Consider the following 12,344-nt stretch of genomic DNA (forward strand, 5'->3'; position numbering starts at 1 on the left):
TTCTTATCACATAAATCAGTGGAAGTACTTGATGTGGGAATTAATGTAAAGGATGGATATCTGTATATTGTAGCTAGCTACGGCAGAATGTATAAACGTTTCCATATAAGTTGTTCGAATGTGTTTGTTTAACTTCACTACTGTACATAAAATGCAGTCATCTAAGAAATTATCATTTATCTACTAATTTACAAGTTTACGCGTGGATTACATTAGCACATTCTTAATATATACATAGTAATTGTATTGATACATTGATGTTTATTCCTTTTCGACCAGTTTTTTAGTCATCATATTCGGTTATTGTTGTTTTGTTATTTAGCTATATGTATGATCATTATAACCTCTACTATTATTGTCATTATTACTACTATTATTTCATACGTTGTACTCATTTATAGATACGAAAAGTTGTACATATCATCATGGGTAAGCGTTTGCGTGATCCAGGGCTCAGTTTCTATGAGTCTTTGTTGACATATGTGCACGAGCCACGGATTCCACCACTAGCTACGTTCCATCTATTCTAAGTAATAAGTTGTATACAAATAATGACTGAAGTTGATAAAGAAACATTAAATGTTAAAGCATTCAACTTCGAACCAACAACTTGTCAGTTCGAACTCCAAATGGTTCTACTTACACTAATCCTCATATCACAAGATATGACTCGAAGCTAAGTACTTGTACATGTACTTATTTAAGTTCATTAAATAATAAATTTGGCAGCGATCTTCAAAATAACAACTGGTATAAACGGTCTTCCACTCTGGCAACTGAACTGTTATGAGAACCGATTATCTTCAAGGTTCGAATCTTTTCGTAACTATTGATTGTTGTAGTTAACTATCCTCTGATCATTAGATATACCAATGCCCACATTTCATCATATTATAAACTAGGTGGTGTTTTTAGTTTGATTTGTTTCAATTTCTTAAGTAAAAATTTTTTAAAGGCATATACTCGAGTGTTTTCAGGAGCTTTGTATAATTTATAGATAATTTTCATCGTGGTTTGGATGCAGTCAGTTAGCTGTTGAAATCAGGTAGAACAGAACGTTTGTTCGCAGCTCGTTTGAAGATCTTGAAGTTGAAAATTGTGGACCGACTAATTCTGGTTTAATAGTTCTATGATTTTATGTTAATTCATAGACTGATATTCCTGAGGTTAATTTCGTCTCGACATGTAAGTGTACACTTCTGAATAGTCGTGGATTAAAATAATTAGATATGTAGTGTGACCTAATTTCCAATGGTTCACCGGTTTAAGTTAACGTCTATACAAAAAGTAAACGTGACTAGCTATATTTCTATAAAATATTCACATTCTTAATGAACTTCTCTCTGAAAACAAAGTAGTATTTTTACCTTTACGATTTAACAAACTACTTGTTGCACTACTCACTTCTGCATCAATTAAAGTCAAGTCATAATGTTAAATGTATTAAATTTTTCGAATACTTCTTAAATTAGAAAAGATAATGATATTCATGTATCTTATTAATAAATATCACCAAAAAACCAGGGGACTATTTTAAGGACAAAAAAAACATATCACAGATTACTTTTTAATACAGTTTTGTGATGTTCAACCTGGTCCAACTTGAAGATGTAATATCCGTGTAAAATTTAATCAGTCTATTTAATTCGTCTAGATACATGCAGATCAATGATAAATTAATATTTAGTCCTAAATCTAAACTAAGAAAGCAAATTTTCTTATATGACACAAGTGGCTCATTCATTTTAGACACCGTGCTTTTTTCATAGCATTGTTTACTACTGATTTTAGAAGTATTGTTTTTTCCTTACAATAATGATTAATTTTTAACATGACAACTAGTTACTTATAATAGATCTACCTATTATCACTAATTCATTAGGACATGTCTAACTTGGAATTTGTTTTACGTATTGATCCATAGTCACATGTGGATAGGATGTAGTGATTAAAAATAACGCCCACGCCTGTCTGTCATGCCAAATGGTTTATATATTTAAAAAACTTTTAACCTACATAATTGATAGGCTGATATTCGAATAGTTTTAACCTTGAGAGTTTATTGGTTGTTCAAGTGATGGATAACTTGAAACGCATTTTTAACCTTTCTAAATGCATTAGTTGCTATTTTAAATAGATGAGCGACTTGTTTAGTGTCATCAATTAATTTGATGTATAGTTAAATGCTACTTGTAGTGTTACGCATCCAGGATATTGATTTGGTGTATTTATTTGTCTAAACTCCATTCAGTGAAAAATCACTTAAGAAACACAACTATGTATGTAAACGTTACGAAACCCTTGATTAATTATCGATAGCCTTCAATCGTTCAGTGATAATTCACAAGTCGTTACAGTATTCTTACATAGTTCCTCATGCATCATCTCAATAATGAATCAAGGCGCCAGCTTTCTGGAAACTAAACTATATCATCCTCAGGTATTGTACAATTTGGTGACAGAAGCTATTATTTTTAATGTGCATCAGTTCATTAGGAATGATTAATTTCTTTCACATTTTTTAATAGAACTACAATTTATAGAATAACCAATCGGATTTGAGATTTTGTCTCCTGCGTTTTCGCGCGAAACTCATTCATACGGCTAAATGGCATCCTAGCTTCATGGCTGATGTCAATTCGTGATAAATATACTAACTCTATTTCTTAACCCTTACTTTTAACACTAGTTCCTGAACTGGATTCCATATGCTAATTCATAACCTTTTATCAAACCAGTTAGCTAGTTGGATTTCCGCAGGTTCACTATGGTTACTGTCGAAGGTCCTCCATAAATTATGGTCTTAACTAAGTTTTTTGTTGAACTCTTCACAAGTAATGTTGTGTAGTTAATAAATAGGTTGTGATTTTACGATTTAAACGTCTGTGGGTAAATGTATTTGGATTCGGACGGGGTGAAATCATATCTCACGGCAATTCGCGATTGTCAGTCATAGACAACGTGCTAACTGCCGCAACCACATTGCATACCAACTTGACATACCTCATGTTAGCACATGATAGGGAATTGACAAGAATAATGATATAGGACGAAAAACTAATAATATCTATTTTACTGAAAGCCCAAACGTCAGAAGTATAAACTAAGTGGATAAGTGAGACGGAATCATCATGAAAATCAAGATAACAATATACTCAACCAAAAGACCATCTTTAATCCAAGGGCTCAAATCTGGAATTATACACTGTTCGGCTTGAAAGTTCATATCACCACAACGCTAGTTGGACAAGTACAAATTCGAAAGCAGTTCAGTTTAAAATTTAATAAATTACATCACTGACCACTGAAAATCAGACTTTCAGCTGATTCGTTCTATTACGGGACTCAGTAGTGTGAATGCACTATCCACGAGGAGGTATATTTAAGTGTTGTAGCGAGAACTTAACCTTAGAACTACGAAGATGACGAAATTTGGAGGTTCTGACTTCGTGGATGTGCACTGGTAGGGGTTATCCATACTAGGAAAAAACATCTATCCGATGCTTCCTGGTTTCTAACTGATGTCTAAGGTCAGTCAATAATGTAACGATTGAAACGCAAAAGTATCCATAACATCCAAATATTAAATTTTAATGTGTAAGAATTGTAATAGATTGTTTTTCACACATTCAAATATAACCTATGATAGTCCTTGATCGCAAAGATCTGTTGTTTATTTATTCATTACCATTTGGGAATATATATATATATATAACGACTAGCCTAGTGAACTTTATATCCTTCCACTATTTGTAAGTGCTTGTGTGAATAAAGTTTGAGTTATATCCATCTTTATTTTGTCTACTTATTCAGACTAGTATAGGACATAATTATATGATATTACTCTAGTTACATAGTTATTAAAACTGTATCCATAAGCACAGTAACTGTATGAAAATAAAATGACTCAGTATTAGAATAAAAATAAAAATAATTCAGCGAAGGAAATTTTCTTCTCAATGAAATCACTTACTTAAGCTTAAAATAATGTAAACAATTGACCCTTGTTTGTAAACTGATCCACAACTCTAATGATCATTAGTTACAACACAGTTAATTATCTTTAAAACAGAGTTTATACCTACGCAAGAAATATGGTAAATGAAATACGTCGACAGGCTAGATTGAATGTTATTACAATTTTTATTTAGACAAAGAATGATTAGTTAATTAAAAATGAAATAATTGTGGATGGAAATTCATTTTATTTAACGTTTACTGAAGAAGCAACAGCACAAAATCCTTCTTTTCCTCTTGGTCGATGTAGATATGAAAGAGCTAGAGGTGTGTTTAGTTTAACATACTCCTATAGTTCTTTTTCTTTTCATGGCGTTTAGAAATATTGTAATGACGATGACTAGTCCTACAGTATCATCAATGCGCCATCTTAACTATTCACTTATAAGTCCATATTACTAGGTTAAATACCCTGATTAGCTTCTATTTTTAGTAATAAGTCATACAATCAATTAATCAAAGTATAATTCGTCTTTCACGTGACATTTCCTTTCACCAGTCAGTATTTTATTGATTCATAATTCTGTTGCCTGAAATTGATTGATAAGGTTGAAAGAAAATTTCAATGTCGATATTAGTAATTAGATTATCCATTCTATTGGTTGAACTAGAATAATAATTTAGTTATTCTAATATAAAGTATTCTAATAATAACTACACTTGTTATAAACGTTCTATGATAAGATTATTGTAGGTGTAAAAATGTATCTGTCAGTATATGGTTGTGGAGATTGCTGAGTTTCATTGAAATCATGAACCAATCATTGTTAAACCACCATTGAAAAGCTGGAAGTATCCATCCGTTATTAATCATAAGATATTCTGTGTAAATTATATTTGTAGAAATTTTATTGATAGTGCTTAAAGATAACTTCAAACTTACACTTGTCAGTCTGTTTAGCATTTTTCCAAGAACATAACCAAACACTAAAATCATCAAAAACAAATAGGTTTCATAGAATTGATTACTGAACGTTTGTGTTGAGTTTATAAGAACATTAGTCTAAATGTTAATGAATAATTTCACAGTAGTTGGGTTACGATTAGAGTTTAGTGTTGAAGCTCCAATACTCACGTAATCAGGAACAGTTGAGCTACTCTGATGCGATCAGTTTTGCTGCCTAAATTGATAATGGCAGCTAGCGTACAACACTTCGACATTTAGCTGCTAACACAGAGATAAAACGGACTGTAGGAAAACTTGATATTCGAAGTAGAACAGAACAAAACGAAATGATACAATTTTGTATATACAATAACGAAAACATGACCTTTAAGCACATAGAATTTTTGGTGAATTAAAAGCAGTGGAAATCATTCAGACAAAGGTAAAGCCTATGAAGAAAACTCAATTAAAACTAAGGCACTTGATTGCAAAACTTTTAACAAAATTTGAGTAATCTTATGATTACTTTGTCATATCGGCTATACAATCATGTTAGGATATTGGATTAAGATATTATCAGTGTAAATATGAGTCACTAGGTGTGGAATATAATGAAATTGTAGCAAGCAAAGAAGTGTATATATGTATATGCAGATCTAACGAGAAAAACCTTTGACCATTTATGGCTTTAATGTATGATCGAGAATGAAACTAGTCAGTCTAATAGATAATCACAAAAAACATTTGTTACAGCATGTATGGAATGTGAATAAACATATAGACGTAGATTTGTGTTGACTATGTCAAACAGACTACCCGTTTATGGAATATCCAAACACAATAACTGATTAAAACAAACGAAACAAAATCGTTTCTGTCTACGAAAAATGAGATTATTTGATTTTAATCCGTGAAATCTTTGCAAATACAATTCTCCCTTACAACTAGATCAGTGATTGAGTAGTGATCATTGTCATTTTTGATCATGTAACAATGTGATCACTAGCTTTAGTGAATACATATCGCGTATACTATATTTTTGAGGTTCCTTTTCAATGTTTTCCATGCGCTTGGTTCCCAACTACTGTGAAAGTATTTGTTTAAATGATCTATGGTAGCGTAAATAGATGTAAGTGGTCACTGAGTGTAAACTCTTAGACACATATTAATGACTATCTGATTTGTAATTTCCTATCTCTGATCCGAACTTATTAAGTGTACACTATGTATTCGTGCTGAATAAAATATTGTCTTCTCTGTACTTTAACTGTCTATTATTAGTTGTGTATCAGGTATAATGTGATCCAGCCTGTGTATTGCGTATCGACCGAGTATCCAATTTGGTGGTAGTATAATCTTGATTACCGTTCAGATTATTGTAATATAGTAGTATAACACAGAAACAGGAAATATTTAAATTCTGCTGTTATATCAGAAAGTTATTATAATATGTTTTCCATAGAATTAATGTTTTTATACCCGTTTCTTCGCATTTATACTCACATTATAATAACATTCATTGCCTTTTCTTTGAAAAATCAACATCATCCAGAAAACACCGCGTGCACTAATGTGATTATCAATAATTTACAATCATTATTTGTACAAAACTATTCAATCCAATATGGTATTGATCAAGAGATCTGTTGAACTTATGACCTCATTGTTTGAATGAATACCATCTTACGTATATTAATTAATATCAGAAGGGGTTTTGTGGATATTATAGTAATTTGAGTAGTTGGGATCGTGAGTCAATTGAAGTTAGACCACCATGGAAAACCTGGAAGCACTGATTAACACAAAATTTCCTTACTAATTCTATTTTCTCTGTTGTTTTTTTAAAGGAACATTTAAATACATTTGAAAATTAATTGGGGTTTAACTAGTGTTTACCATTTCGCATCATGTTTTTTAATTCATTAAGTATGACCAAAATGTTCATGTGACAGTCCAGTGTTGGTGATACACTTTTTGTACAGTTGTAATAACTTGGAATTACTCGATGCCAATCAGAATAGTGTTGATATTAATTTCGAAACATCAGTAATTATTAGAAAATGGTATTCACTATATATTGGACTCATTTTCGGTATCGTTAAAAACTGGCAAGCACTTGGTAGTTGTTTTGTCTTGTTATTGTACTCCTCAATAGTTCTGATCCACAAACTAACCCTGAATCGAATTTCACCATACTCGGTGAATAACATTGGAGACAATCGTCACAAATCAGTAATACTGACTGGTCGTCGTACTATATTGCGAACTGATTAAAGTAGGAAATTTGTACAATCTGGTCCCAGTCTAGCAGTTTAGTGGTTAGTCATCAACCACGAGCTTTGAAGGTGCCGGGTTTATTCACTGGTCGTAGGTACGCAAGCTTAAATATTCTTATACTAGAGAGAACCAGCTGTACGGTAATTAGTAGTTTTCAACAGTGCCCCAAAGTTTGTAAAGTGAGATGAATACCACCTTTAAATGAAATTGACTTCTATAGAATCTATTCATTAAGCGAGTACCATTTAAATGGGTGATTTTAAAGGTTAATTTAATTTTCGGGGGGTTCCCATAAGCTCTCATCAAAGATTTATTTCTATATAAACTCACAGAGTTGTTGTAAGAAGCAGTAGTCGGTGAATTTCATCCATATTGGGGTTGAAACAGGTATCATCGATCAAAACAGATAGTTTCCATATGCTATCAAGACTTTTCACTAGAAATCAGTATAAAGTCCAATACAGATATCCAATGTCCCCTGGTTTCCGATTTCCATCTGTTGTGTAAAGTAAAAATTAAACTGTTTCTTATACGAATAAAAATCATGTGTTTGCCAGTTAACAACTTTAAGAAGAGTTCTTGCAATCGCAATGGACAGGGCAGTATAACAAAATCGGGATTGAGATATGTATTATCAATAACCATGAGGTTAATCCATGATAAGAAATTTTTCTAAAAAGAATGGGAGAGGTATTTTTGAAGATAAAATAATTAAGGACAAAATGGTCATAGTTTCTTACTTATTTTTATTCACTTAATACATATGAAGTTCAGTGAAACTGAACAACACAAGTGTATGCGATGCACACACACTAAGGAGATAACATTGCAAATAAAAGAAAGTTGAAAGACGAGTACAACCATGAAAAATAAGTGAACAAGAATACTATATCATAAGCGATACACTTCAGACAAAAATACAAATAACTGAGTCTTTTTTTCAATTAAGGGGTTCTTCTTAGCTGAATGAAGGATGTAGAAGAAAACAAGAGCGAGATTCCCATCGGCTTCTGTTTTAAACCATGTTTGATAACATCTCATATCACTCAATTGTATTTTCTCTTAGACTTCAACCAGATAGTTGTGATGGATATGCAGAAACTAGTACCTACTATACAGCTTTCTTTCACACTACGGGACCATATTATAAGATGATTACCTCTCTTCAGTTAACTAAAACAACCTACTGTGTCACTGAATAAAAATAAGAACACACATTGCTTTACATCGGCATTACTAACATGCTGTTACCACTGGATGTCAGTAGTCATTCGAAGACGACGATGGTCAAACACAGAAAGTGGTCAAACATCTTGACCCTTGAGAGGTTAATTTTCACGTGTATAGAGAAAAACTGAACTCTCCTGCTCTGTAAAGCGAACTTTTTACACTCAGAAAAACACCACATCAGCGTCAACAGTGGGTTATATTGGTAAAACCCCATTAAATCTTTACACCACCAGCATCAGTCACACAACTACCAAGATATACGAACTTTCCTACTACTTCCATCAGCCCACTCCCCAAAGTGAATGCATGGGCAACCTTTTTTTCAGTTTTGTAGAGGTACTTTTCATTTGGAAGGTGTAAACTATGGACATTGATGGCCAACTTATCAAGTATGATATATACAGCTTGATTATCATCGCACAACGAAACGGTGTTATCTGCATACTCGAGGGCGAAATGTCTTTCTCCAGGTAACATATCTGGAAGACCATTACCTACTTCCACTAGGGCTGTTTCCAGAACGTCATCAATTTCATACCTGCACTGCTATGATGGAATAATGAAGAAGGGTGGCTATGTACTTTCAATGTGTCTAAGGAACTTATATATAGGGCCTTTAAAATATGAATTTAATTCTCAAACACACCCTTCTTCAATAGTCAATCCCAGAGCATAACCCTGTTCAACGATTAGATGTCCAACTTGTTAACATTAGATATAAAGGTTAGTAAATTTTTAACTTGATAGAAGTTCGTCATAATCTCAACTCATTTTGTAAATTAAAAGTCTTGATATATTTATTATTTTCAGAAAGCTAAAAAAATCAAATAATTAGGACGAATATTAATTACTTACTTACGCCCGATACCCCTCGTGGATGAGCATAGGCCGCTCACCAGCATTCTCCATCCAACTATGCCCTGCACAATCCTTTCCAGTTGCTATTCATTCTTTCCGTGTCTGCTTCCAATTCCCTACGCAATGTGTTCCTTGATCTGCCTCTATTCCTTTACCCATCAGGATTTCATGTTAGTTCATGCCTCGTGATGCAGTTTGATGATTTCCGAAATGTATGTCCTATCCACTTCCAACTTCTTTTCCTGACTTCCTCTTGAGTTGGAAGGTGGTTTGTTCATTCCCACAGTAGGCTGTTGCTGATGGTATCCGATCAACGGACACGGAGTATCTTGCGTAGACAATTGTTTATAAATACTTGCATCTTTTTGATGATGGTTGAAGTAGTTCTCCAAGGTTCAGCTTTATGCAGTAGAACTGTCTTTACGTTCGTATTGAAGATTCTGATTTTGATATTGGTTGACATTTGTTTTGAGTTCCATATATTCCTCAATTATAAGAATGCTATCCTTGTTTTGCTAATCCTAAGAACACTAGTTGCTTCTGATAATAAATTTCTAGGTACTGAAAACAATTTATTACACATTTAAAGCCTTTGAGAATTATCTTAGTACATCAAATTTATATTATATGGAATCATGGACCCATACAATTTCCGATTTATGGACAAAAAGGCGTAATCACTATCAAGATATTTGAATCTAGATTGTCTGAATGTGAACTACATTTTACCGGCAAGACTATAATCTATGGACGAACCAATCATATTTGAGATTGCAGATCTTGGATTTTGGCACGAAGTTCATTCACTCACCAATTCGACATTATAGCTGATGTCATTTCGTGATGAAAACATTAAATCTAATTCTTAACATTAACGTTCAACTGTAGATCATAATTCTAATTCCTAACACTGGTTGATAAGCTTCATTTAGTCCTAGTAGGTAGGTGGACATTCCTAGGTCACTTTAGCACTGCTAACAGATCATCCATAAATTATGGTCTCACCATTAACCATATTAGAAACCAAAGAAAATGAAATAGTATAAAATGGATTAAAAAGCAAACATGAGAATTATCATACATTCTATGACTGTAAATTCAAGCTTTATACAATAACAAGGAGTGAATACACATATTTCTCCCCACTATAATTTATATTACGTCTTGTGTTTTAATTTCTCCAATGATAGACTAAGATTATTTTTTACAGGCTGAAATTTTAAATTCTGAATTTATCTACATAGACGGTTCATTTGAAAATAAATCTAAACAGATCAAGATGAGTTCAAAAGAAAGCATAAATTTGTCTAACATCTTCAAACTTTATTCAATTTACATCTGCTTCTATATATAATATCTGGTTATTTAAAATGATACAAATGAACTCTAAGAATAAAACCAATGACACTAACACCGTTTGATGCCGACTCAGTGGTCTGCGAGTTAAGCGTTCGTGCGAGACCGATGGTTCTGGATTTGAATCTCTCGAGTGGAATCGTGGATACTCACTGCCGAAGAGTTCCATAATAGGACGAAACAACCATCCAGTGCTTCTAGGTTTTCAATAGTGGTCTTACATCAATCGATTCATGATCTCAGCCAATAAACCAATGAATATGATAATTAAAAGCTTCGGTAACTAGTTATCTATAACTATCTTAAATAAATGACAAATCTATTTTAGAATAGTATCGTTTTTCACATGACATTTTATTGATTGTTCAATAGTTGGTAATGTATATTCTCATCGATTGCAAGAAAATATATGCCTTTTCACATTTTCTTAAAAAAAAACGAACTAATATTAATGTTTACAGTGTAAATCATGAGCAAATAAATTAAGTAACTTGTCTACATCACCGTAGAAAAGAAAAATTATTTGTATTATTACATATATATAGTACAATCTAAAAATAACTAATATGGATAGTGGCTAGAAATGGAATTCAGGACGCGCATTTTGTCCTACCTGGGACTCGTCAATTGGATGTAGCTGCATCACAGAGTTCATGTTCACTCCGGGACTCAAACCCAGTACCGTTTGCTTCAATTGCCATCACGTTATCCATTTAGGACGAAATGTGTATCCTGGATTCCACTGCTAACCACTATCCATCTTTGCTCATAATTCTTGTGAATTAAGGCTATATTGAGTTAATTCACACAGGATGCGCATATGCCAACAAGAGACTGATTAATTACAGTCTTAAACATCAATTGGGAGGATTCAAACAGCCAATACCATCTAAATTTAAAAATAACTGATATTTCAATAAAAGTTATTGAACAAATTTGAAGAAAGAAGCTCATATGCACGTATATGAGAGAGAGAGTGTGTGTGTGTGTATGTGCTCAAGCAAGCAACCAACCAACCAAGATTAAGATATAGAAGTATATATTAATACTTAAAAATAAAATTGAGACATACATATTAATATACTGTAAAACAAAGAAAAATGACAATTTAATTGATTAATTCTAAAAATATACTCTTGTTTATTCCTATTTATATCACATTAATAATATTTAATGTTCAATTTATATTTTTAGTTTTATACTATCAGATCCCTTGATAATCTTTTTTTTACAGAGTAAGAACAATAAAGTTTGTAGAATGAAATGAATTCATTCTGTCACACTATCATGGAAACAGAGTGAATGTAAATTGTGTACTCTAAATAATCAACAAACAAACAAAAAACACTAATCTTACTTTGTTTAGTAGAAGCGTTTGCTAACAAACGTTTCTGATTTGATTAGTTTAATTGGATACTTGTCTAATAACCTTTGTTAATCTTAATCTTTTTTTCTTTTTTCAACCCTATCCCCCAACCTTTTACTATACTTTCATTTTTTGATATACATATTTTACATAGTCTGATTAGTGTTCACATAACTTTATTTTTTTGTTATATTGAGCAATTACCTAATCATTTATTCATTTCATTACCCTTATATAACCTCTTAATTATAACTTCCCAACACATAAATATATCAGAATGAGTTTTGTGGAGATTTTAGTAAATTTCACAGGTTGAAATCGTGAGTCGGTTGAAGCTAGACCACCATTGAAAAC

The sequence above is a fragment of the Schistosoma haematobium genome, chromosome 3, assembly GCF_000699445.3.
Source record: "Schistosoma haematobium chromosome 3, whole genome shotgun sequence".
Classification (NCBI taxonomy): domain Eukaryota; kingdom Metazoa; phylum Platyhelminthes; class Trematoda; order Strigeidida; family Schistosomatidae; genus Schistosoma; species Schistosoma haematobium.